We start from the raw sequence: 23,525 nt of genomic DNA on the forward strand, positions 1-23,525 counted from the left end.
TAAAGAAGATGAAATTTTAGAGCCATCACAGAAACAAATTCTTTTTTATGGTTGAAATGACAGATGACCCGGTTATAAAAATTGGCAGAAGCCCCTGGATGGAACTCTTCCTTCTGCCTAGAACATTCAACCCCTAATTGCCTGTTGACTGGGCTTTCCCACTGCTTCGTTATTAAAATCTCTTACAAATGTGTAAAGAAACCCTTGTCCTTTTGGATGACCCCTAGATCTTGAGAGTCATCCTTTTCTGCATTCTCTGAATCCCAAACACATTGAGACTTGCTCCTCAGATGGGAGCCTTGGTAAACAGTCCCACTTGTTCTATCTTTATCCCTTGACCAAACTTCTCCACATGCAATCATGTCTCAAAAAAAAAAAAAAAAATTAAGAACAATCCTTCCCATCATCATCTTCTCTTCCAAAGGCTATTTGTTGGTTGATGACACCAAGAATTTGCAGTGTCCTCAAACGCTTGGTGGAGCAAACATCTTTGCATTAACTCTTTAATTGAGCTGAAGCACCCTGACAAGGGGTCTTTATTTAGCTATTTGTCAGGAAGCCAGGACCCAGGGATTTCAGAAAGAACAAAAAGAACTTGATAACTTTACAAAACTCCTCTCCAAAAATTGGAAAGAAGAAAAAAATTGCCTGGAGCAAATTAATTTAAAGATAAATACCAGATATATCTGAGAAATTGCTGGAAATGAATGTACTTACTGATGTCACCTTTCTGAAGGCAGTCAGATTCTTGAGTTTTATTTCACTCATTATAGTCGGTGCCCATTGTCAAGGATGTATTCTTCCAGGAAAAGTAAAGGCAAATTTCTTGGCATTTGCTTTGCTATATCTCCCATTGGAAAACTCATTAAAGAGCCATTCCTGATGGCAACTGGAGATGTAAATGAAATGCACCCCCTTTTAGTATTTGGTTGAGATGGCCCAAATGTTTGGCTGTCATTAAACTTTCTCCAAGCAGTATTCATAAAAATAAACCGAAGTTGTGAATATGCAACATCATTAAATTGATGTCAGTAGTCACCGTTGGAGGGGAATGGGAATCAGGTCTGCATTGCAGAATGCTCTCTGTTGACAACTATGGCTTCACCTCCACTCTTTGGGGAGCGAGGAGAGGCTGCACAATCCCTTTACTGAGTTTTTAACCAAGTTGCTATTCCACTCTTTCTTTTATGGAGCCGTAGAAGTGTCTGTAATGCAAGATTAAAACGGTTCTGTGCAGTGGTTTGCAATGGCTGTGCCCAAATAAAATATGACAGCTCTCTCCTAGGGCCTGTATGTCAGCAGAGGGAGCTCGGTAACAAGCCGCATTATGCTTTCGGCTGTGCATACTGATTGCAAATTGTGTGGGTTCTCCTCGATGCCATAATAAAAACAAGGTGTTTGTGTGTGTGTGTGTGTGAGAGAGAGAGAGAGAGAGAGAGAGAGAAATAGAGAATTTCATTCTCCCAACTGATTATGAACCTTATACATAGCAAGCAATGGAGAAACGATGCTCAGATTTCCTGTAGCAGAGGACACACACACACACACACACACACACACACACTTACACACTGACAGGCTAATGGCTACTTTCCCAAAGAGTGGTTAGAAAGAAGTAGTAAATGGGACTGTGTTGATGCTGGGAGAAGACCCGGGCAAAGATCAAGATACCCAGCAACATATCGGATAACACATAATTGGCGGGTCACAGCCAAATGAGTGTAGTCATGCATTGCCGGGCAGGCCTTTGCCGGTGATAAAGACACTTGTAAACAATTCAGTCCCAGAACATGGCAATAATATGTTGATCCGGCGTGTAATGAGGTGTCCCTGGAATCAATAAGCAGTCCTGGAGAGCAGGGAGCAAGGGCAGTGGCTGTCTTTTTGATGACCTTCCTTACCACGGAGGACCCCATCTCCCCTGAAGAGGACTTTTCTCATTTTGCAGCCAGCTCCGAGTGTCAGAACTTCCACTCGCAGCCAGCAAAAGAACAGCCAGGCCCTGCATGCTAATGAAGTCCAGGCTACTTTGCACCTTTTCATCCGCACATTATGCTCTTGACTCTGGAGAAGGTGGGAATTAGGCCGGACCCCAGTGTCAGACCGCCTGTTGGCTCGGCTCCGGAAAACTGGTAATTGAAGCTGATGACTGATGCGAGGGAGGCCTGAATTTGGAAATAAACAGTTTCAAGCACTGCATGTCATTTCTAGAGAGACTGCTGAGAGAATGGAAATGAGCTCCGTTTCTTGAATCTAATGCAGTTTCTCAGCAGGAAAAACATCGTCTTTTAGACAACAATGCCAGTCATTAAGATTTAAATGTTCTGGCGATAATAGAAGAACTGGCCTCCCTGTTCACAAACAGCACTTATGTAAATGTCTTTCAACACCCAGATCTACATTTAATCCACGCCCAGAAAGATAACTGTTTCGGCAAGCGGAACCAAATGCAATTCTTAGTCTATAAAGATCATTCATAAGGAGAGAGAGGGAAACAGTAAAATTGTTTGCCAACACATCACATAGCGTTGCCCATCAGCGCCAGCGACAACGACAACTCCCTGTTGAAACAATGAAAGGACATTCGGAAGTCCACAATAAAACACCCCGGAGCCACGCTTTCCCTGGTTCTTTTTGCACTGCTGTATTTCATTCCAAATAATATGCCATCCTGGCCTTTTCTGTGGAAATGGCATGAATATTCCCTACATTACATGCAGAATCTATATTTGGATGGTGAATCTGTTTAATGTTGCTATAGAAGCCCAAATCTGAACCCATTCACTTGTAATCTTTTAAAAGAGTTCTTCGTCATGCATTTATTTCATTTTCTCTTAACATTACTGGGTTGTCAAAAAACCCCAGACCAAACACGATAAATGGTTTAGTCCCTTCTCTTCAGTCTGCTGAGATTAATTGGACGTTGTGTTGCGTATGCAAAAAGAAGGGCTCGTAACCCATACACAGCCTTTTGTGTTTTAAGAGGCTTTAAAAATCATTTTTACTAGACATCCCTCCAGCCCAGTTCTTTCTGTGCAGGTGAAACACCTTCAGGAAGAAAATTACAAGCCTGGAGAAGAGGAGAACAAGGCCAGTGGCATTTATCGTGGCAGGCCGGAGTGATTCCTGAATAACCCTCAGTTTGCTCTTTTCTCTCTTCTCTTCCCTACCAGAAGTGAGATTTCGATATTTTGGGCCTTTTTCAATTTAATGGCGACATACGGGATTCTCACAGGCAGTCTTTGGTTTGTTAGCGACATCAAGGATATCAGCACAACTTGAGAGAAACCGAAGACGGCTGGGGTGTTATTGTCACTTCAGTTTAAAGGTAGCAAACCTATCTTGCAGAGGATCAACACTGAATTATTTCAACATTTCAAAAATATAGATAAGCAATGCATTTCTAATAGCGTGGATACTTGTGGATACTGGGTAGGTCAATGAATATTCAGCAATCTTTTGCATGACATAAATGAAACTCAGTGAGAAACAGGTTAAATCTTAAACACACACACACACACAGAGGCACACCTACCCCTCGCTGTGACAATGTTGCTCCATTCTGACTTTATTCCTGTGTCTCGTGGGGTCTCCCATGACATAATGGCTAAAAAAGAGGGAGAAAATTGGGGTCACTAAAATGCAATAATGGTAATCTCAGGCTGTCTGTGCATGATGTACACGTACACTAGGAATTCAGTATTTATATAGTGATTCCTTCTGTGTCCAGTGCAGTATTGAGTTTTTTGAAAAGCTTTCATGTGTATTTCCTCACTGGACTCTCATCACAAGCCTATGGCACAAAAGTCTATTTTATTAACATGTAAGAAATGGGAGGGGATAGAAATGATGTGATTTTTCTGATGTCACACAGTAAATACAGTGGTAAAGCCAGAATCAGAACTTTCTGTTTTAAACATTTGCCATCGTGTTCTTTTCTATAAATCCACATTCTCCTGTGTAGATACTTTTGATAAAGTTATGCAGTATTAGGCTATTTCTACTTTTATCCTTCACAAGTACTACCTCTTCTGTTGCTGTTACGAGGTTGAAATTGTTCTGACTTGGAAGCAGGAAGTGCAACTCCAATTGTCCTGAGGAAGAATAGCCAAGAGCAAGATTTTTTCCACTCTTTAATGGCCACTGGTGGTGACTACTATAGTAATAGCATCCTTATTGTGTGGAGAGTGTTGCCTGGATAAGAAGCAGTGATTCAGTATAATTTAAGGGTCAAGAACCTGGGCTTGGCTTTGGTTCAAATCTTGGCTCTATCACTGTGTCAGCAATAACAGAAAAGGAGAGTGGGTCATTTCTCGCTCATGTAATGGGAATTCAGGAAGTCTAGGGTGGAAGAAAACAGGCCCCATGATGCTTTTAGTGTCCCAGGTTCCATTTGTTTTTCTATTCCACCTTTTTTAGAACACCGATTTCATCTCCAGGTCACTTCATGGGCATATGATGGCTGTGCAGTTTCAGTCGTCTCATCTTAAGGAGGCGGAAAAGAGGAGGGCAAGGCAAAGAGCCAGGTGAGTCATTGTCCTTCCAAGCAGCTTTGCAGGAGGCAGCTCTACCCCTCAACTTGTGTCTACAGCTCATTGGTAAGAACTTTCCTATGGCTATTTCTACTTGCAAAGAAGGCTGGGAAGTGCAGATTTGAAGCTGACATGTTGTTGCTGCCTCCACAATCTGAGTTCTCTTACTAAGGAAGAAGAGAACAGATATTGTGTAATTAATTGGAGGAAGAATTTGCTGCCACAAACACTGACTAGATGTGTGAATCCAAGCTAGTTATCTAACTTCTTTAAGTCTCACTTTACTCATCTCTCACATGGGAAAAAATAGTGGCCCCTTCCTCACTACCATACCAGGGTTGTGAGAATAAAATGAAGCGTTTCACGTAAAGTGCCCATTACAGTCTCTGGCACAAAAATGTTAAGATGTGGTAAGGTACCTAAAATGAGGTATGAAAATATACTCAGCCTTACTAGAGATTAGGGAAATGCAAATTAAAACCCCGAAACGGATGTCCTTTTTCTCTCCCTTCCAACTGACAAAAATTAAAATAAATAATAGTGTACGATGTTGGCAAGTTCATGGGGAAATGAGCACGCTCAAACTACTAGTGAGATTACTGGGACAGTGTTTTTGGAGGGCAATTTGGCAGCAATCCTTCTCCTTGGAATCCACTGTAGGGAAATATTTGCATAAATGTATAAAAAGATCTGTTTGACGATGGTAATTGAAGCACTGCTTGTAATAGGAAAAAATCCAAAAGCAACAAAAACTGAAAATATCCAAAAGAGGAATGTTTAATTAAACCATAGTACATCCATGCCATGGCTTATTATGCAGAAGATTAGAAGAATGAGGAAGATCTGTGTGTACGTAGAGATAAGGAAAGAAGAAAGGGAAGAGATATCAAGACCTTGTTATGTGAAAACGATAAGCTGCAGGATGACATGTAGGCTGTGATATCATATATTTAACTCATACTCCACACTGTACTCTAAATCACTCTTTCTCTCTCTGTCTCTGTCTGTCTGTCTCTCTCTGTGTATATGTATATGCAAAGAGAATTCCAGATTAAACAAAAATCATCTTTTTGTTAAGTATGTATATACTTCTGGCATCTTCCCTAAATTTTATTCATGAAGTTGAGCAGGGCTTGTCCCACCAATCCACCAGGTTCTGACAGCCATGGGGATTTGTTCAGAGAGAGGTTCCTAATTCAAGTTGGTCCAATCCTCATTCTCAGGATTTTTGCCAGTATTCATCTTTTGGTTGAAAAAAAAATGTAGACAGATAGATAGATATAGATACTTGTAATTGTATAGCTAATGATCTAGAAAGAAATGCACACAATAAATAATGATCACCTCTGGACTCAGAGCAGGGGAATGGTCAAAAGAATTTTATCTTTGGCCTTCTCTATAACGATTTATCTAAATGATTTTTTAAATGTACATTTTTATTGCAATATTGTTGGGAGGCAATTCTCCATGGGTCTCATATTTATACTGCATGTCTTGTGAGCAGAGGCACTGACAGCTTTTCTTCCAGAATATCTGTTCAAGGATGTTTGCACAGCCAACAGCTTTCAAAGGCAGAGAGAGGGTCTCCCTCTGAGGCAAGGGCGGGTTTGGTTGCTGTCCAGTATAATAAAGATAATGTCCACCTAAAGGACCAAGTTTGAGCAGTATTTGCTTGCAGCCCTTTAAAGACTGAGATTTCCTCAGCTCAGAGTTCCTCATGTCTGATGCAAACCCAGTGTGTGCGTAGCATCCACCTGGGCCCGCCTTCGTGTCACCCCCATGGTCCTTGAGAGTCAAAGGGAACTGATGCAAATGTGAAGCTCATGATTCCTGTGAATAATGAAGTCCTTTGTCTCTGATCCAGGAGTCTCTTGTTTTCTGCCAGCATCAGTGAGATCATGGCAGGCTAAGTTCTCAGCCCCTTCACAGTTCTCATAAATGTAACATAGGTATTGAAAAGAACACGTATCGTTAAGAGGACAGTTTGATGAATTTTCACAAAGTGGACTCATACATGTAACTAGCACCAGATCCAGAAAAAGAGTGTTACCAGAGTCACAGAAATCTCATTGATGTCTCCCTCAGTCAATACCCTCCCAAGGATAACACACTCGTGCTAGCAGCATGGGTTAGTTTTGCCTATTTTTGAACTTTACATAAATTGAATCATGCAATCCGTACTCTTTTGTGTCTGGATTCTTTCTTGCAACATTATGCTTATAAGATTCATCGATATTATCACAGATTGTTGTAGTTCATCATAATCAGTGCTCCGTCAATAAACCACAATTTATATATCTATTCTATTGTTGATGGACATTGCATTATTTCCGGTATTTTACTATGTAATGATTTCTTCTTTTCCCTAGTTTTATTGAGATATAATTGCATACATCACTGTGTAAGTTTAAGGGGTATAGCATAATGGTTTGACTTACATATATTGTGAAGCGATTACATAGAAAATTTAGTTAGCATCCATCATCTCATATAGATACATTAAAAAGAAAAAGCAGAAAAAGAAAAAATTTTTTTTCCTTGTGAAGAGAACTCTCAGGATTTGCTCTCTTAACAACTTTCCTGTATATCATACAGCAATGTTAACGACAGTCATCGTACAGTGCATTATATCCCTAGTACTTCCTTATCTTATAACTGGAAGCTTGTACCTTTTGACCACCTTCCTCCAATTCTCCCAGTTATTTCCTTTTTTAAAGGAGAGCATATTTGTATATTACTTGTGTGATTTTTATTATAGAAATTTTCAAACATGCACGCAAGTAAAAAGAATGATATAATGATCCCCTATATACCCATGGCCCAGTTTTAACAAGTATCAACTTCTGACGTTTCATTATAATTAAATTATTTATAAAATTATATATTTTATATCTAATTACATTATAGTTACAATCTATTAATTGTAATTGCAATTATAATTAAATTACAATTTAATAATATTTACAAAGAAATAGGCCAACGTTTTGCCCCCTTGAATTACTTTCAAGATGAAAGCATCTCTATGATGAAAGAATAACATCAGCTCAGTCTCATGGTGACCTTATTCGGCTGCATACCTTTAAGTACCATCTATATCTGGTTGACATCCAAGTTTATTTTTCTAAGCAAAACCCCTCTGATGAACTCCAGATTCATATATCCATCTGCCTCCTTGACATCTCTGCATGGATGTCATTTTAGGTCTGGTTTCTCAGAAGCAGACCTTAGATGAGGGTTTGTGTACAGAGAATCTATAACGAGCTACTCTTAGGAGATGCTAGTAAGGAGTTGGGGGAAGCAGGATAGACAGAGAAGGTGAGGAAATCAAGCAAAGTGCAATATCAGGCAAAGTTCCACAGAGGGTGGCTTCAACTGGACCCCACAAAAGGTGCTCTGGAGTGTGAGTTATGCCTTGAAATTTGTCCCAGTGCAAGAAATGGGAGCTGGGCTATTATATTTCTGCACTCATCAGTCATTGTCCAAGAGTGGCTCTCTGGGGGACACAAACTCCCAGGCGCTTCCAGCTTGGCAGTGGATCACCAGCAGAGTCTGCTACTGAGTCTAGTACATATCTTAAACTTAACATGTCCAAAACTTCTGACACTCTTCCCCCCGACTCCCATCCTCAAAGTACATCCTTCCCGTGACTTACACAAAACACACTGGAGTCATCCATGACTCCTCTTTTTCCGTGTCACATTCCTGTCAATACATTAGAGAATAGGTTGGCTCTACCTTTAAAATGTACCTAGAATATTCTCATCATCTCACTGCTACCCCCCTGAGCCACCATCATGTGTCACTTGAATTACTGCCAGAGCTTCCTGGTTTGTCTCCAGGTGTCTACCCTTCTACCTTCCCCCCATCAGTCTCTTCACAGCAAAGCAACAAGAAAAGTCCTTTTAAAATGGAAGTTACCATGTTAATCCTCTGAGCAAAACCTTTTAATGGCTCTCCCATTTTCCTCAGAGTAAAAGTCAAGATCCTTACACAATGGCCCACAAGTCCATGCTTGGTTCCCTGCCTCCCACATGTTTACAACTTGACCTCATCTCCTCCTACACACCCTGTCACTCACTCCCTCCAGCTGCACTGGTCTCCTTGCTGTCTCCTGAGCACACCAGGGCTGAGCCTGTTGATCCCTCTGTCTGGGGTACGTTTCTCCAGATAATTGCATAGATCCCTCCCTCACCTCCTTCAAGTTTGCTCAGAGTCACCTTCTCAAGGAGGTCTAACTGGATGGTGCTATTTAAAATTGCAACTATTCTCCACATCCCTGTGTTACTGCACAAAGGGCATGATCTGCTGGCCGAGAGACAAAAGCCAATTGTCAAGAGGCAAGATGGTGGAAAAGAAAGGGCAGTTTATTACAGCTTGCTAGCAAGGGGGAAGATGGCCGACTAACGTCTCAAAGAACCATCTTACAGAACAAAGACTACAGGCCAGTTACATAGAGGGCTGGTCTCCAAGTAGGGGAGTCATCTGGTCCTAGGGTGGGGGCATCCATCTGATTACTGGGTGGAGGCATCTGGTCTCAGGGTGGGGGCATCCATCCGGTCTTAGTTCCTGGCAGTCTTCTGTTTTACTTGATATGCATCAGAGACTGGAGCAACACCCTATGCCCTGATCTTTCTGTTGTCATTGATGATGGCTATCAGCATAGATTCTCTGCCCAGGGGTCATCACATCACATTCCTAAGGATCTCAAAAGAACAAAGTTATCAACTTATAGCAGCTGGGAGGGGCCATAAAGTCCAGAGTTAGTCAGAGGTCATTCCAAGTCACAATATGATTTCCCCTCTACAATATGGCTTCCCTTATGTCAACCCTGTATTGAGCCGGTATCACCTGTACTCATCTCTCTTACCTTACTCTCTCTTGTTTTTTCATAGCATACCATATAATTTACTCCCTTAACATGTGTGTTGTTTATGATCTGTGTCCTCCCACTAGAAGGTAAACTCTGTGAGGACAGGAATGCTTGTGTGTTTAGTTCACTGATGTATACCAAGTTCCCGGAATAGTTCAGATACACGGTATATGCTTAATAAATATTTGCTTCTGTAAATCTAAATTTATTGATGCTATCTCAAAGGAATATGCTTAGATTCAAGACCAACTATCTTTTAAGTTGTACCCCTGCAGTTACCAGTCAATGGAAGTAGACTGCCCCCAGGGAGGGGTGGAACCTTGGGCCAGGAAGCTCCCTTTAGCTAAGGACTGTTTCTGGGGAGGGACTCAACAGTGAGTCCTAAGTAGGCAACCTGCCATGCAACCTGCAGTGAGTGCCTCTGTCCTGAAGGGGGACTCTGGGTGGTCTCACAGCGTCCACCATAGAATGTCCCTGTGTCTCTCAGGTGCACTTGCTGCATGTCAATTCGCCCCTTTGGGATTCTCCTTGTTTTTGCCTGGGGAAACTATAATTAGAAGAGGAAGTTAGTGGGATGAACCTGATGCTGCAGCTGTCTTGGGACTGCAGTTGATACTCATCTTCTCCCTCCCCTGCTATCTGTTCTTCACTTCCCTAAGTCTCAGCCAGCACCTCTCCTGGCCTAAGTGACTTACCTGTTGGGATGACCCAGGGGGAGTCATCCTTGAGGAGTCTGAGCCTCTGGTCTCCTTGCCCTTTGCAGACTGTGGCTGCTGCACTTGTCTATTTGCCATCCAAACTGGTCGGGGGAAGACCAAGAGGCAGCTAATGGGTCACCTGTGTGCCACACACTTTCCTCCCTGCCTCCATTGTGTAACAGCAGCCCAACCTCTTCCTAGTGATCAGGGTCAATTACCCTGCCAGGATGGTGACTCCTCTCCTGGCTTGCTGGTCTCTTGACAGGAGAAGCCCAAAGCCGGCCTTTATAATTTAGAGTTTAATGGGACACTTGCATCCCCTGGAGAAAGTCTTCCCCTTCTTGGGAACCAGGATGTCTAGAACCACAGAAACTAGAACTGCAGAGATAGAAAGTGCAGATTCTTCAATAAATCACTGGAAATGATAGTGTGTGGGGCCACATCTATGTTCACTCCTTGGTTCCCAGACCTATTTATTTCACCTACTGTGAACTCAGTACCATGTAATGGTCATCGATTTACAATGTGCGCCACATTCTGGAGGATAAAGGCCCATCTTTGCATGATATTATATCTTAGCTGGCACATTGGCTGTGCCTTGAATGGGTTGTTTACTCTATCAGACTGGCAGTTTCTTTTTTTTTTTTTTTTATAATTTTATTTATTTATTTTTCCCCCAAAGCCCCAGTAGATAGTTGTATGTCATATTTGCACATCCTTCTAGTTGCTGTATGTGGGACGTGGCCTCAGCATGGCTGGAGAAGCGGTGCATCGGTGCGCGCCTGGGATCCGAACCCAGGCCACTGGCAGCGGAGCGCGCGCGCTTAACCACTAAGCCACGGGGCAGGCCCAGGCTGGCAGTTTCTTTGTGGTGTTGAGTGCAGCAGAACTAGTACACCCCATGGACATGAGACCACTGGTGGACCACGTTTGCTATAAAGTACGCCCTTCAGTCCAATGTCACATAATGTGGGATCTTGTGTTGGTGGATCAAATACTCCGTCAGCCCTTTAAGCGTGGTGCTGTCTGAGACCCTGAGGGCAGGACAGGCAGACTCATACTTGGAATATATATTGACTCCAGTCAAGAGGAATGGCCACTCCTTCCAGGGCGGAAGGGGTCCAGTGTAATTAACCTGCTATCAAGTGAGTGGTTGGTCTCCTTGAGGGATGGTGCCGTAATAGGACCATTCGTTTCTGTGGTTGGCATATTAGACATTCAGTAGCAGCATTAGCCCTGGTGAGTGACAGCTCATGCTGTTGGGCCTATGCATGACCCCCATACCTACCATTATGCCCATTCAGTACATACACCTATTTTGCCAGCATTGAGATAGCTGATGATAGAGGAGGGCTGAGTCATTTTCTTTACTTGATTTTTTAGTGTCTTTTCTGTGGTGGGCATTAACATGAGATATGAAGATCTTTATACTTCATACTAACTTCATTATGTCTATCCATGTGCCTCTATCTCTATCTTCATCTTCTTATCTTGCTCCTTCCAGGCCTTTGATCAACCACCTAAGTCATTTGCCTCTGTCTGTGAGTTTTTATATAGTCTTCCCTTGGGCCACTTCTCTTTCTACACAAAGTGGATGATCATTTGCACTGCCCCAAAACTCTGCTCATTGGGAGGACTTTCTGACTATTAGGGCTACCCCTCAGTGGGGCCGTAGTGCATTTTCTGCTTCCACCCATCTACTGAGTCACTCCACCTGTGAACAAAGACTGGTGTTTTTCCTTCCCTGTCAGCTGGTCACAAGGGACCCACCCATGTGGTTCAGATATTACCTTAGGGAAAGAAACTGGTAGTGGGTCGCATGGAAGTCTGGCCACTTGGTTATGTAATTACTTGCCCCTTGTGAACCTGCTCATGCTCCATCCTGGATCTACCACATCCATCTTACAAGGGATTACCATTGGGTCCACCCTTCCTTAAAACTCTACAGGTCTGACAGAATCCAGCTTATGATGGGCTATTCTGGCTGCAGAGTCACTTGCTGCTTCACTGTCGGGTATGCAATTTTTGCCTGGGCCCAAAAATTGCTCCCATTAGGAGCAATTTTTCCACCCTACTTTTTTTTTTTTTTGATAAAAAACGCAAACCATAAAATTAACCATCTTAACCATTTTTAAGTGGTGAGTTCAGTGGTATTAACTACATTTATATTGCTGTGCAGCCATCCCCACCATCCATCTCCAGAACTCTTTTCATTCTGCAAAATCGAAATTCTGTACTCATTAAATGATTTTCCCATTCTCCCTTCCCCACTGTCCCTGGCAACCACAATTCTACTTTCTGTCTCTATGAATTTGACTACTCTAAGTACCTCATATAAGTGTAATCATATAGTATTTGTCCTTTTGTATCTGGCTTATTTCACTTAGCATAATGTCCTCAAGGTTCATTCATGTTACAGTATATGTCAGAATTTCCTTCCTTTTTAAGGCTGAATGATATTCTATTATATATGTATATCACATTTTGAGGGGAAGTGTTTTTTTGAATGGTATAAAATTCTGTACTGCTGATGTCATGGACTTATTCTAGAACTCTAGAGTCTAACATCGTGATTCTTTTCCTGGGAGATACATAAACTCCACTGGGCATCTCTTCCCACCACATATGCCTCTAATACCACAAGGTCTGTCAGATTGTATGGCCCAAGAGGCAGGCCTGACCTGTTGTAGAACCCTTTGCTACTCTGAGCCCCATCAAAGCTGGCAGTCTTTTGCATCACTTGGTAGATGGGTTGGAGAAGAATTCCCGAGTATTTCCCACCAGAACCTGAATAAGTTTACCAGGCATTGCTTGAGATTCAATAATTTGTTTTTTCCTTTGGAGAAGATGTTCTGTCATGCCTCAGCCCACTAAAAACTTCAATGATGGGTAGTTTCCTGAATCTTCATAGGGTTCATCTCCCATTCTCTGTTTTACCATTTCTTGCTCAGTTAGTCCTATTAACTTAATGTCATGGATACACATGGACCAATGTGATGTTCTGCTAGATATCCAACCAGTAAAAGTCTCCATGGACCATAGAGTACTTAGTCCATGGGTCTAAGGGAGGGAGAGTTTACACAGCCTTGGGGCAAGACTGCAGATGGCTGCCGTTGTCCATCGTGGGTAGATAGAAACTGCTTCTGGTCCTCATTCCTGATAAGCATGGGAAAGAAAACACCCTCCGAGGCAATGGCTGCACGACACTCACCTGAAGCACGTTGATCTGCTGTGCAGATGCCACATGCAGCCCAGCTGTGACTGCAGCTATGACTTGCTTCCATTTGCACTTAGTTCACAATCATCCTCCAGTGTCTGTCTTGGTTTTGTAGGGCCACAGTGGTGAATTAGATGAAGACGTAGTGGAGAAAACTCCTCCTTCCTTCAGATCTTTAAGAGTGACGACAATTTTTGTCATTCTCCTAGAATATGATATTGTTTTTGACGTAACCTCTTGACTAAGAGCAGAGCGAGCTATTTCAGAAGGGGCCATTTGACTTGGCTTTCCCCAATATGATAGCTCTTACACCATAGACAGAGGAACTAATGTGGGGATTATGCTAACTACCAAATATATCCATTGTATGCCATTAGATAAGTCCATGGATGCAGTGGACCCACTGAGAGCCTGGCCGGGACTCTACTTATACCTGCTCCAATCTAATAGGGATTCCATAATGATGCTTTGGTTCCTTGGGTATCAAAGTCACGTTAGTCCAAGGGCCCTAAAAATGTTTGGGAGGCAATCTCTCTTCTGGAAAGCCAACCTTCCGGGGATCAGCTGTGGACACATTAACCCTTCTCAAAGAAGTGTAAATTTAGGTTAAGGCTGGGTTGTGGAAGGATTTTCAGGGGAGGTTTTTTTTTTTTCCTGCCCTTTGTCCATATTGAGACAGGTAATTTTTTTGCTTTCCACTTACATGGGGCAGATTTTCTTTTCTGATTTACTTTTACTAAGTGTGGCTTTTTGGGACATGCTGTTTTTTGTTTTGTTTTGTTTTTGTATTGTGTGAGGAAGATTAGCCCCGAGCCAGCATCCGTTGCCAATACTCTTCTTTTTGTTGAGGAAGGTTGGCGCCGGGCTAACATCTGTGCCCATCTTCCTCCGCTTTATGTGGGATGCCACCACAGCATGGCTTGACAAGCAGTGCGTTGGTCCACTCCCAGAATCCGAACCTGCGAACCCCTGGCCACTGAAGCTGAACGTGTGAACTTGGCAGGCCAGCCCCTGGGAGATGCTGTTTTATGTGAGGTATTTCTAATTCCCCACCTCGTGTGGGCCCTGCTGTCTGTCTGTGTGGGCAAGTTATCAAAATGAAAGCTTTGTGCTACCAGGTGGTGGCATCTGGCTTCAGGTGAGCTGATGGTTTCAAAGCTCACTTATCACTCTGGATTCCTGATTTCACTTTGTTTTGGCCCCTGAGGATTTTGGTTGCTTTCTTACTCGTGTGTTATGGGCTGAACTGTTTCCCTCCCAAATCAATATGTTGAAGCCCTAACCCCAAGTACCTCAGGATGTGACTGTACTTAGAAACCAGACCTTTAAAGAGGTATAAGGTAAAATAAAGCCTGTAGGGCTAATCCAGCCCTAATCCAACCTGGCCAGTATCCTTATAAGGGAAACTTAGACACGTGGAGAGACACCAGGGATGCACGTGCACAGAGGAATGACCACGTGAGGATGCAGTGAGAAGGTGGCCGTCTGCAAGCCCAGGAGAGAGGCCACAGGAGAAACCAGACCTACCGACATGCTGATCTCGGACTGCCAGCCTCCAGAAGTGTGAGAAAATAAATTTCTTTTGTTTAAGCCAACTACTCTGTGGTATTTTGTTATGGCAGCCCTAGCAAACTAATACATCATCTTTGAAAAAGTTTTTAGAAAGTTTATCTGAATTCTTACTTTGCAGCAGAATGTTATTCAGGGTAGTTGGTCAAAATAACTGCTAAGTCCATCTCCTTATGTTTCTATGAGTTTTCCTATAAGTATTGTGAAGTTGTTATGAGTTATATACACGTTTATAACTATTGTCTTCTGAATGGATTTTGTCTGTTATTGGTATGGGACACACCTTTTTCTTATTTGTTTTTTTATTTATATAGTTTTCTAATCATATTTGGTCTAATAATATTTCTACTGTCCTTTTCTTTCCTCCCTCCCAACCCAACCCTCCTCCCTTCCTTACTACATTTAGATAATATATATTTTCATTCCCATTATTTGCAAACTTCCTGTGTTGTTTGCTTTGCATTGTGTCTTATTATAGGAATATATATGTATATTCAATTTTTGAATTCAATTCAGATTTTGAATTCAGTTTAAAAATGTATATATATTCAATGTTATTTAATAATCCAGATATAGATATCTATATGTATATATAGATTTTTTAAATCTGGGTTACTTGTCTTTTTTTGTTGAGTTGTAGGAGGTCTTTATATATTTTGGGTACTAGACTCATAGCTGATACATGATTTGCAAGTATTTTCTCCCATTCTGTGGGTTATCTTTTTATTTTTCTGATAGTGTACTTTGAAGCACAGAAGTTTTTAATTTTGATAAAGTTCAATGTATGTGTTTTTAATTTGATTGTTCATGCTTTTGGTGTCATTGCTAAGAAACCATTGCCCAATCCAATGTTACACAAATGTTTTTTTCTAAGAGTTTTATAGTTTTAATTCTTATATTTAGACCTATGATCCATTTTGAGATAGTTTTTGTATATGGTGTGAGGTAGGACTCTAAATTCATTGTTTTGCATGTGGCTATCCAGTCGCCCCATCACCATTTATTCAAAAGATGATTCTTTCTCTCATTGAATGGTCTTACACCCTTCTCAAAAATCAATTGACCATAAAAGTAAGGATTTATTTTTGGACTCTAAATTCTGTTCTACTGATCTGTATGTCTATCCTTATGCTGGCAGCACACAGTCTAGAGTAATCTCTAGCTTTGTAGTAAGTTTTGAAATTGGGAAGTGTGAGTCTTTCAAATTTATTTTTCTTTCTCAAGGTGGTTTTGGCTATTTTTGGTCCTTTGAATTTTCATATGAACTTTAAAATCAACCTGTCACTTTCCATAAAAAAGCCAGCTGGGATTTTGATAGGGAAAGTGTTGAATCTGTAAACCAGTTTGAAGAGTATTGCCATCTTAATAATATTAAGCCTTCCAATCCATAAACATGGGACGTCTTTTCATTTATTTAGGTCTTCCTTAATGTCTTTCAACACTGTCTTATAGTTTTCAGTGTATAAGTCATATTTCTTTTGTTAAGTTTATTACTAAATATTTTATTTTTGTTGATGCTGTTGTAAATGGAATTGTTTTCTTAATTTCATTTTTGGATTTTCACTGCTAATGTAGAGAATACAACTGACATTTATATATTGATCTTGCATTCTGCAACCTTGCTGAACTTGTTTATTAGTTCTAATAGTGTTTTTGTGGATTCCTTAGGATTTTCTATATATAACATCATGTTGTTTGCAAATGGAGATAGTTTTACTGCTTCCTTTCCAATCTGGATGCCTTTTGTTTCTTTTTCTTGCCTAATTGCCCTAGCTGGATTTTATAATCCAATCTCACAGGCTTTGCTTTTTATTTCAATGGAGAAATAATTTACATAGTGTAAAATGCACAAATCATAAGTATGCAGCTTGATAGAATTTTATATGTGTGTACATGTAACTGCCAATCAATATACAGAACATTTTGCCACCCCAGAAAGTTCTCTCTTTCCAGTCAATACCCCTTCTCTGAGGTAACCACTACAAACTTCTATTACCATAGATTAGTTTTGCCTACTTTTGAACTTCATCTAAATGTAATCATACAGTAATTCATTCTTTTGTATCTGGCTGTTTTACTCAACAGAATGTTTTTGAGATTTTAAGATTAAGAATGGATGCTGTGTTGTACTGCCCAGATCCCTCTTTCAAGATGGAGGCACTCCGTCCTCAGTTGCTGGGAGTTCTTAGCTGAGTCCCTCACTAGGAATTGTCTTTAGCTGAATAGAGCAGTCTGGCTCAAGGTATATCATTGTGGTTCTCAGTTACATTTCCCTGGTGAGTAGTTATATTGAGCTCCTATTTATATGCTTGTTTTCTGTTTGAATATATTCTTTTGAAAATGCCTGTTCAAGTATTTTGTCCATTAAGAAATTGGGTTATTTGACTTTCTTTTCTTGATTTATAGGAGTTATTTATAAATTCTGTATATGAGTCCTTTGTTAGATATTGGTATGTTCTGAATGTTTGCACTCCCCCAAATTCATATGTTGAAATCCTAACCTCAAGTTGATGATATTAGGAGGTGGGGCCTTTGGGAGGTTAGTAGGTGACAAGGGTGGGGCCCTCATGATTGAGATTAGTGACCTTGTGAAAGAGGTCCCACAGAGCTCCCCCTTTTACCTTGTGAGGGCACAGTGAGAAAGCATCATCTATGAGCCAGAAAGTGGGCCCTCACCAGACAGTGAATATGCCAGCACCTTGAACTTGGACTTCCCAGACTCTAGAACTGTGAGAAATAAATTTCTGTTGTTTATAAGCTACTCAGTCTGTTATAGCAGCCCAAATGGACTAAGACAGTTATATAGGTTGAGAATATTTCCTCCCAGTGTATGGCTTGCCTTTTCACTTTCTTAATGATATCTCCTGATGAGTATAGGTTTACATTTGATGAGGTCCAATTTATCACTTTTGTTCTTCTGTGGTCTATAGTTTTTGTGTCCTGTTTAAGAATCTTTGCCTATCCCAAGTTCATGATGATAGTCTCCTATGTTTTCTTTTAGGTCCTTTATAATTTTAGCTTTCACATTTAGTTCTATGATCCATCTTGACTTAATTTTTGTGGATGGTGTAAGGTAGGGGTCAAGGTTCATTTTTTTAAAATACAGATTTCTCGAGATGATATATTCAAAATGCTGAAAGAAAGAACTGCTAACCAAGAATACTGTACCTAGCAGTTATCCTTCATAAATGAAGTCTCGATAAAGACTTTCCTAAGCAAGCAAAAGTTGAGGGAGTTTATCACCGTTGGACCTGCCTTACAATAAATGCTAAAAAGCATTCTTTAAGTGGAAATGAAAGACCACTTTTTTTTAGTAACATGAAAACATATGAAAATAAACAACACGCTGATAAAGGCAAGTATATAGTAAGCTTCAGAATACTCTAATACTGTAACATGGTGGTGTATTAACCACTTAACTCTAGTATAAAGGTTGAAGGACAAAAGTATTAAAAATAGCTACCATTACGATGATTTGTTAATGGATACACAATGTAAAAAGATGTAAAGTGTGACATCAAAAACATAAAATGTGTGCCTTGGGGCAATAAAAGTGTAGAGTTTTTGTGTATGAACAAAGTTAATTTGTCATCAGGTTAAAATAGACTGATATATCTATAAGATGTTTCAAGTAAGCCTCAGGCTAACTGCAAAACCAAAACCTATAGTAGATACACACAAGATTAAGAGAAAAGAGCCAAAGTATTCTAGTAGGGAAAATCATCAAATCAGAAAGGAAGACAGCAAGAGAGGAATAAAGGAACAAAGAAACTATAAAATAGTCAAAAAACAATGAACAAGATGGCAATAGTAAGTCCTTACTTATCAATAATTACTTTAAGTGTAAAGGGATTAAATGCTCCAATCAAAAGGCATAGAGTGGCTGAATGGATTAAAAAAAAACAAAACAAGAACGAACTATATGCTGCTTACAAGAGATTCACTTCAGCTTTAAGGACACACATAGGCTCAAAGTGAAGGGATAGAGAAAGACATTCCATGCAAAGAGAAACCAAAAGAAAGCAGGGGTAGCTATGTGTAGACAAAATAGGCTTTAAGTCAAAAACTGTAAGAAGAGACAAAGAAGGTCATTATATAATGACAAAGGGGTTGACTTATCAAGAGGATATAACAATTGTAAATATATATGCATCCAACATTGGGACACCTAAATATATTAAACAAATACTAACAGATCTGAGGGGAGAAAGAGACAACAATACAATAATAGCAGGGGACTTCAACATCCCACTTTCAACAATGGATAGATCATCCAGACAGAAAATCAATAAGGCAACATTGGACTTGAACTATACTTTACACCAAATGAACCTAACAGACACATACAGAACATTTCATTCAACAGCAGCAGGATACACATTCTTCTCAAGTGCACATGGAGCGTTCTCCAGGATAGATCATGTTAGGTCACAACACAAGTCTCAGCAAATTTAAAAAGACTGAAATTATACCAAGTATCTTTTCTGATCACAATGGTATTGAAACTAGAAATCAATAATAGGAGGAAAACTGGAAAATTCACAAATATGTGGAAATTAAACAAGACACTCCAGAACAACCAACCAAGAGGTCAAAGATTTTTTTTTTGACTTTCTGTCTTCCTGTAGTTGTCTACATAACTATAATAACATGGCCTCCAACTAGTTCTTGATTTTTTTGATCTTTTCCCATTTTCTACTGAACTTCTACATGAGGATTTGGTTCATGTATGAGCTTTCCTTCTCTTCCCTCCCTTAGTTTTGGTAAGTTGTTCTTTTGTATTTGTCTGCTGGTTACCTTTACCAATCTTTCTTTCCCTATTTCTAATTTAAGCCCCTCTGCCATGTATTGCTGCTACTGCATACACAGAAAAAACAACATTTGCTTTATGTATATGAGAGAGACACTTATATGTCACTTTTATGGCTGTAAAAATTCTTTCCATTTTAGATCTGAATTTATTTTTCATCTTTAATTCAATCTGCATCACTTCCATTAAACGACAGAAAAATAAAACTCACATTGGAATCCTTGTGTGTATGAAATGGAAGCCTCATCAAATATTAAACCACACACACACACACATACACACACACAAAACCAAACTCAACACCTGATTCTTCCTTTTATCTGGGTAACAAGGGTGAGAGACTCTTTGAAATCCTCCCTGGGATCCGTGTAAAGGACCAAGACAGGTAGCAAATGATCTTCAAAGTGGGCATCCTTCCAACAAATGTTTGCATTGATTTCATTATTTCCAAAGGCTGATTGATGCCAGAAAGAACAAAGAGATAAGGCAAAACCCATCTCTTTTATTGCCCCCCCATCCAGTATTTTAGAATGAGGATGTGATATTGGACAAATTCTGTGGTCATTTAGGGAATTTTAAACATCTCCTGTTGGGGGCTAAGACAGGCTGGTGAGTGGGTTAAGGAAAACTGTACCATGGGGTCAGGTTTTCAGAAGTTCTGTGTGCTGTTTGTTAGTTGTTCTTTCTGACACTTGGGGATTAAACTGCTTAAAGAGGGTTAGAGACAACCAACCAGTTATTCTGACCTAATATCAAATAATTGCTTTGTTTGAATTTTTAACTTTTAATTCTTTAACTTTTAATACTATACAATATGGCTCTTCCCAACTGCAGATGAAGAAGTTAGAGTGGGTTTTCAGCAAGTGTTAAATAGAAATACGGAAAGGATATCAGATTCCTTACCCAAGGATTTCCTAGCAACCGAGGCAGGAGGACAGAACAAAAAGAGAGAGGGATGGGAGGACAAATGAAGTCAGGGTGTTGTGGGGAAAAGCCAGAGGTACCAGGACAGCAGGATTAATTTATAAGAATCTTTTCATTACGAAAAAAAATTATTCCAGAATCCTAAATATAGGCATGTGTTAACAAGATTTTAGTGTTGAAAATATTATTGAGAAAACTTACAATATTATTGAGACAAGTAATGGGACATTTAATAATATATTAGTATCCAAGAAGGAATGGTTGGTTTCAGTTATCTTAATCTGAGTACAGAGGACACAAAAGGACCTGGAACTTGAATCATTCTGGCAAAAGGAATTTATCTTTCAGTTTACCCACTGACTCAACTTTGGTGAGCAAAGAGATGTTGGAGGACTAAAGTTCTAATTCAATGCTGTCCAATAGAAATATAGTGCAAGCCAGACATGTAATTTTACATTTTCTTATAGCCAAATTATAAAAGTAAAAAGAAACAGGTGAAATTAATTTTAATAATATATTTCATTTAACCCAATATATTCAAAATATTCTAATCAATATAAAATTATTAATGATATATTTTACCTATTTCTATCCTAAGTATCAAATTTCAGTATATATTTCATACTTATAGCATATCTCAATTGAGATACTAAATTTTCAATATGTGAAATGTATCCCTACTAAAACAATAAAATTGTTTTTAACAGAAAACCATTCTTATACTTCTTTAGATCTCGGACTTCCGGCCTCCAGAAGTGTGAGGAAATAAATTTCTGTTGTTTAAGCCCCCCAGTCTGTGGTATTTTGTTTTGGCAGCCTCAGCTGACTAAAACACTGGCCCAGCACATAGAGGGTTAAAAAAAAATTCAGATAAGCTCTTCATCATTTCAGATGTGTGCCTTCTATTTTGTCACCTGCTTCATATTTTAATGTTCCACAAATCCTTAGAGCTTGGCTCTCCAAAAACCATTTTAAGAAAAAGAAATATCCACAGGGTGTTTTTAAAACTGGCCTTGCATGCAAGGTCTTTAGTGATTGGTTGGACAGGATGTTGTTTTCCGTTTGGAGTGGAGAGTGAATGAGTCACATCAACAAACCACACACACGTGGCTTTGAGGTTTAAAATGAAGGGTCCATGCCCATCAGCCCGAGCCACTTGCCTTTGTCCACCACAGACGTTGAGCTTCTTCATGATCGCCCAACTTTGTTAATGGCATTTGTGTCTATGCTAATACAATCAGAAAATTATGCAGGCTGTCTACTCCTTCCCAGAGAGAACAGGGTGATCAGCCATTAGTGATTCACACTGATGAGGCTTCACTAATTGCACAGAATGTAATTAGTGATTATATAATATTTGAGCTCTTGCAACTGTCATTAATGTCTACGATTCACCAGAGATGGGCCCTACTGAATGGAGTGTGATTGCCGCATGCTACATCTAGTTAATCCGGGGTATGGTAATCAGCACAGGATGTACTTTAGGCAGTGGTTAAAAGCTCTGGTGACCTCAGGAAAAAAACCCTGCCATCCACCAAAAGCTGAATTGCTTACAATAGGGATCCCTTTCAAAAAAGAAATTTAATAATTAAATGGCCTGGAAAACTTGAGGGCAGAATTATTGGATGGTATTAACATTTAGATTTTTCTGTAACAGATACGGTGACCAAAATGTTCTTCTGGTGCTGGCATTAATTTATGATACATTTGACTATTGACTCAGGGTATATTATATACTGAAATATATATAGTGATTTTCTCATGCAGCTAAGGAGAATTGGATTAAGAAATAGTTCTTTATAAGAGAAAAGATGACTATTTATAATTTCCCAGAGCCCTCTAAGAGCACAGTTTTGGAGTTCATTTTTATGGAACGAAGTTTTAGAAGCAATAACATTTTAGTGACATTTTGCTTCCTGTAATAAAAGTTTGGTTCTAAAATGGATTCACATGATAATACGTTTCACTGTGTCCTGAGTCACGATAGATTTTCAAGACATTTATAGCAGATGCTATGGATGTCCCACCCTGTGTTCCCTGGGTCACTTAGTTCACCTGCAGCTGCAGTGGACAGTTCCTGTATATACTGTCAACTTCCCACCCCCAAGCATCTTTACCTCTCTGCTTTTCTTCCCAAATGCTTTCTTTAGCACCCCCATAAGCTTGGTCAAGCCACTCGTAGGGCAACCTGTAAGAGTCAAGGATTCAACAACTCTGGGGTAAGTCTCAACCAAAGGCGGAGGTGGTGGAGAAATACCCCAGCTTCCCCATCTTTTGGATAGACAATTCTGAGGGTACGTTCCACACAGTTTCACAGAGGGTCCCCAGCACTACGGAGTACCATTTGTTTGTAGTGTAACCTGCTTGTTAATGCTATCTTTATTGGTTTTTCTCCCTTCCCTGTCTCCCTTCTTGACTCCCTCACTTGTGTTTCCTGGGCTCACCTCCTATGATGCTTAATTTTACGTGTCAAGTTGACTGGCTGGTGGGTGCCCAGACTAAACATTATTTCTGGATGTGTTTGTGAGGGTGTTTTTGATGGGATTAGCATTTGAATTGGTGGACTCAGTAAAGTGGATTGCCCTCCCCAATGTGGGTGGGCATCATCCAACTCATTGAGGGCCTGAACAAAACAAAAGGTGGAGGAAGACGGAATTTGCCCCCTTTTTTCCTGCCTTGCTGTTAAGCTGGGACATCACATCTTCTCCTGCCCTTGGACTCAAGACTGAATTATGCCACCGGACTTCCTGGATCTCTAGTTTGCAGGCAGCAAGTCGTGGGACTTCTCAGCCTCTGTAATCCTGTGATCCAATTCCTTATTATATACATATAATCTCCTATTGGTTCTGTTTCTCTGGAGAATCTTGACTAATACACCTCCCAAATAAACTGCCCACACCCAAGC

Source organism: Diceros bicornis, assembly GCF_020826845.1.
Source record: "Diceros bicornis minor isolate mBicDic1 chromosome 3 unlocalized genomic scaffold, mDicBic1.mat.cur SUPER_3_unloc_1, whole genome shotgun sequence".
In the NCBI taxonomy this organism is placed as follows: domain Eukaryota; kingdom Metazoa; phylum Chordata; class Mammalia; order Perissodactyla; family Rhinocerotidae; genus Diceros; species Diceros bicornis.